Source organism: Dermacentor andersoni, chromosome 1 (genome assembly GCF_023375885.2).
Source record: "Dermacentor andersoni chromosome 1, qqDerAnde1_hic_scaffold, whole genome shotgun sequence".
NCBI lineage: Eukaryota > Metazoa > Arthropoda > Arachnida > Ixodida > Ixodidae > Dermacentor > Dermacentor andersoni.
The window spans coordinates 355,626,970-355,632,221 of record NC_092814.1 but is presented as its reverse complement, the minus strand read 5'-3'; the positions used below and the strand labels follow the sequence as shown (position 1 = coordinate 355,632,221).

Here is a 5,252-nt window from a genome sequence, read left to right as displayed (position 1 = left end):
GATGTGCACACACTGATTATGCATGATTATGCATGATTTGACAGAAAAAAGAAAAACCGTTATTTCTGATTCGACCCCTTTTCGCCATTAGCCCTCGGCTATTGGTAAAAAGTTTTCGGGCTGCACCCACTTCACCTGCCTGTCACACCACGTCACAAAACCGCAACAACTCACCCCGTCAAAGTGACGTCTACGCGATAAAGATGCATTAATATGCCGAACAAAACTGAATTTTCTTCGGAATAACCGCAGGCTGCCCCGTTCCGAAAGGAATAGAAGATGGCTGCCGCCGATCGGTCAGACGCTGGCTACTCGCACCTGCCGGAGAGCATGGGTGTATTTGCGTATAATAAAGCTTCTTGCGTGGCCGTGTAACGTTTTCGAGCACTTTCAGCAAGTTTACCCCCTCATTCTGCCAACTCTTCTTTGCTGAGGGTCCGTTTTAGCGTCATTCTTGAGCTTCCGTTGCATGCCGCCGCGATTTTCGACCAGCCACCGCAAGCTAACTAAGGGAAAGCCGACCAATCGTAGACGCCGGCACCACCCTCTTCATCCGGTTATCGACTTTCAGTGCAGTGGCTCGGCCCCATCGAATCCCTCTCCACTTGAGCGTTCTCCTGGCCTCTTGTCAGCCAATTAAATACGACAAGCCGCTCAGTGTAGGCAATGTTATTCGTTTTTCAAGCAAACAAAAGTAACCTCCCATGAACGAGGAGAGCGTTTGATTGGTCTGTTCAGACAACACTGCGGGTGACCGCCCCGTGCTTGCGTCGGTGGTTACGCAAATTTCACGTCAGGAGATTGGAATAGAAACATATTGGAATAGTTTTACGTTATAGGGCCCCTATTCTGGGGAAATGTATGGCCGATCAATTATGGTGGTTGACTTGACTCCCCGGCTCGTAGGATTTAGAATGGAGGGACACATAAAGGCGTTCAGCAGCTAAACAATGTTAAAACCTGCGTGAGCTTGTCATTACACTTTACGTTTGCGCATCAATCATGCTTATCGTGCAATGGCTACTATTGCGGGCAGCAATAGCAAGTCGCAGTAGTGGACGAGGTGTCGCGCCACGCTAATTACAATGTAATAGGGGATATATATTGTCAAAGCGCACGCGTGATCCTCTTGTCGTTTTTGTTAGCCGTCCGCTCATGTGCGGAAAGTTAACCAGCGCGGAAGAAATCTCCATAAGGCCTCACAACATGCAGTTCCGGACCACCGACACGGGGCGCAATCTCAGGGACCTAGCGCGCTGCCTGGAAAAGCAGGCGGATGAGCTCGAGGAAGGCAGTGCACAGTACAGCCAAAGGCTCCATCACTTCCGCTCGGCTGCACGGACAACGGCGCGCGGCGAAGCCTCATCAGCGCTGTTGTCCGTGGTTCTCGAAGCCCTGGGCCTGGCGCCGCTTTACGAGGCCTACGCCGACGCCAGGAAAGACATAGCGCCTTACGAGCCGCTCGTTCTGCCGGGACTCGAAGAGCTGTCCGAGGAGCGACTGTTCTTCTTCTCGTGGTGCTACTCCCTGTGCGGCGGAGAGAGCGCGCCGAAGGGCCGCGCGGCTCTGCGATGCAACCTGGCCGTGGCGAACCAGGCGCCGTTCATCGACGCTTTCTCCTGCGACCCTGAACTGCCCATGAATCCCGCCGTCAAGTGTGCCCTGTGGTGAACTCAACGGGACTGGACTCGAGCGAGACGTCATCGGCACAGGTGCTTGTGGCAGCATGGTATATATATACATGTCACCGCAGCCTATAGTTTATAAGACTCTAGCTTCGTTTAACTCGCTCACTGACGACCGATTTCAGCGTCTCTGTTTTCGACGTGCATAACCATTCGAGAACACGAAGTCGATTCCTTCCCTTTCGCCACGGGATATGCATGTGCATAATAAAGGCACTTTTGCATATTTCTATAATGACGTAAAGTTATAGTCTGCTGTAACTCTGCCACTGATGGGCATCTATCAGCTCGCTAATTAAAGACGGAGGACAAGACTTGGCAAGGCCATACGCGTGTTCGCCGTCTCTTAATTGCTTGTATATCCGCAACTGCTTAATATATACTGGATGTTTTTCTTTAGTTCACCCAAGCCTTCTTCTTATTCTATAATCGCATGGTGCACATAGCGCAATTAGGCCTGTTCAGGTTTACTACTTAAGGACGCGAACAATACTTAGGCGACAAATTGCAAAGTCCGGGTAGCTTACTGAAAAATTATGCAGATCCAACGCATATTGGAATCTATGTGAAGCGAAGCTTTCGTGAATAAGCCAATGGGATGTTATAAATTTGTCCATTCCATTCCTGCATATCTAGCACAAGGGAAACCGACGCACGCGCACCCCTTTTACGCAATGTGACAACTCTTATGTTGCCTTGCATCATTTCTTATTGATCTTAAATGCCGCTTCCTTGCCAGTGCCCCATTGTGGGTATGGGCCATAGCATATAAGTTAAGTTCAAGTGTTTTATTCTTCTTCTAGTACAGACTAGAAACGCCCTCCCGGGCTAAAAGCTGCCGTCAGCAGCTTGACTGGACCCAGGAGGCGTTATACATGGCAGCGCAATAACAGTAACCTTTTTGGTACAAAAAAAAACTTAAGCAGAAATTTACTAAACATAAACTAAACATAAAATTGAAAACTCAGATACATGCTTATGGCAGGATATGTAAGAAACAACAAGACATTTTTGTACAAATAAAACAAAAAGGCAAAAAAGAAAACATGGCCATTTATATGCATCGTGATACATGAATATATATGTTATAAGTTAACGAAATACATCTTCAACTCTTTACGAGAGGATTTATTAGCGTGAACATGATTATTTAGAATTTTCTGCAAATTGTGTTTAATAGATTGTAACTTAGACTCGGTGCGAAAGCGCGGTACAAGCCAAGGTTCAGGGTTTCTGAAATGCACAGGTATGTCATGGTGCTGCAAGGTCTAGTGATGTAAGAAAATCTCTCCATTCTTTCCTTGCAAAATAAAATATTTGTAAAAGACGATATTCGTAGTATCGATCTACCCATATGATTTGGTATGTTTGAGACAATGTTTTTGTTGTTGATCGTGCTTCAATATTAGCAATGTGTCGGAAAAGCGCCTTTTGTAATGCAACTATTTTATTTATGTTAGTTCGTGTTGTGGTTGCCCATACTAAACTGCAATAACTAAATTGCGAGGTGAACAATACATGATAAATTTGTAGCTTGGCTTTTGTCGGCATGTAAGCTCTACAGCGAGATAGTACACCGGCGACTGCAGAAAACTTGTTTCGAAGGTTATTAAAATGAGCATCCCATCCATGATCGCGACAGTGGATTGCCAAGAACCCACCAGAGCCGTTTTTTACATTGTTGCTACCCGCCGTGGTTGCTCAGTGGCTATGGTGTTAGGCTGCTGAGCACGAGGTCGCGGGATCGAATCCCGGCCACGGCGGCCGCATTTCGATGGGGGCGAAATGCGAAAACACCCGTGTACTTAGATTTAGGTGCACGTTAAAGAACCCCAGGTGGTCGAAATTTCCGGAGTCCCCCACTACGGCGTGCCTCATAATCAGAAAGTGGTTTTGGCACGTAAAACCCCACAATTTTACATTGTTGCTATGTTCGCGGAGCCGATCATTAAGCAACGCCCAGTTTGTCCGATATATTTCTTCTCACATGAAAGCGGGAGGTTCTACACCACCCGGTGGACACACTCGACAAACTTTTTGCGGTGATGCTTTCTGCACTTATCAGAAGGGAATGCATTTGGATCCGTCAGCCTGCAAAGCCTGCCGAGCTTGTTGGGAGCAGAAAAAAATCATCCACTGTCGCGATCATGGATGCAAGCCTCTCGAGGATCAATGCACGATTGTTTCACGTGGCAGCACGCAGCTCATCCGTGAAATATCTGAAGCGCAGATGATCGCGAAATTGGGTGACACGTGTGTTAGCTTCCCGTCTCTGGCTCTCACAGAAAAAGAATTAAGGTTCTTAGACGCGGCATCACATGACTCGTAACCATGTTACGTGAATTCGCACTTCATTTCCTTGTACGCGCATGCGCGATCTACGCTGCCTGCCATGTATAAAACCGACGCAGTGGCACAATAAACTTAGTTGAAAGTTTGCGCTTCGTGTGTCGTCTCTCACGTCCGTGTCGTTTTTTGTCGCGCAATATCATTTAAATTATTTATGTGTCCTAGTATAACCCTGGGAGTGTTAGCCAGCGCCACCACTCACATACCTTGGCGGCGGACGTGGAACGTCCTTTTTGCCACAGGCGTCACAAGAACGTGATGTTTTTTTTTTTTTTTTTGGTGGGGGGGGTGAAGGCAACTGGTCAATAAACCCACACATGCTACCTGAAGGCATCAATGTTGCCGGATTCGAGACCCTCGTTATGTAAACGAGAAGAGAGGGGGTTAACCGAGGGTCCCCATTTTTATTAGTCATATCATGAGAAGCCAACAAACACCGACACCACGGACAGTGTTTGTCCCCATTTGTCAGAGGGTACCCATTTTTATAAGTCATATCATGAGAAGCCAACAAACACTGACACCACGGACAGTGTCAGTGTTTGTTGGCTTCTCATGATATGACTAATAAAAATCGGGACCCTCGGTTAACCCCCTCTCTTCTCGGTTACATAACGAGGGTCTCGAATCCGGCAACATTGATGCCTTCAGGTACCATGTGCGGGTTTATTGACCAGTTGCCTTCACCCCCCCCCAAAATAAATATCACGTTCTCGTGACGCCTGCGGCAAAAAGGAGGTTTCACGTCCGCCGCCAAGGTATGTGAGTGGTGGCGCTGGCTACCACTCCCAGCGTTATACTAGGACACATACATACCCAAGAAAGTGGATGGGGAAACAGCGCCGCGGTAGCGCAATTGGTAGAGCATCGCACGCAAAATGCGAAGGTTGTGGGTTCGGTTCCCACCTGTGGCAAGTTGTTTTTTCATCCACTTTAGTTTCCATTAATTTATCGTTTCTTTATTTCATTTATTAAGCACAGGTAATTTCCCCTACGTGAAGTCCTTGGTCTCAGTGTTTGTTGGCTTCTCATGATATGACTAATAAAAATCAGGACCCTAGGTTAACCCCCTCTCTTCAAAGTATACATAGGGCAGACAGGCAGATGCCTCAATGACAGGCCAAGAGTACACAAACAAAAATTGAATTGTTATCGAGATGGACATGTCTCCGTGCATTGAGATGACTGCGGCTGTAAACCACTGTTTAATTATTAGAA

General features: G+C 47.2%; 1 non-coding gene across 1 annotated transcript; it reads left to right on the top strand.

Moving 5' to 3' along the window:
• The first annotated feature begins 4,875 nt into the window (after positions 1–4,875).
• On the top strand, positions 4,876–4,948 carry TRNAL-CAA (transfer RNA leucine (anticodon CAA)). The gene has a single exon. It is a non-coding gene; the product is annotated as a tRNA-Leu (tRNA).
• Positions 4,949–5,252: the final 304 nt, after the last annotated feature.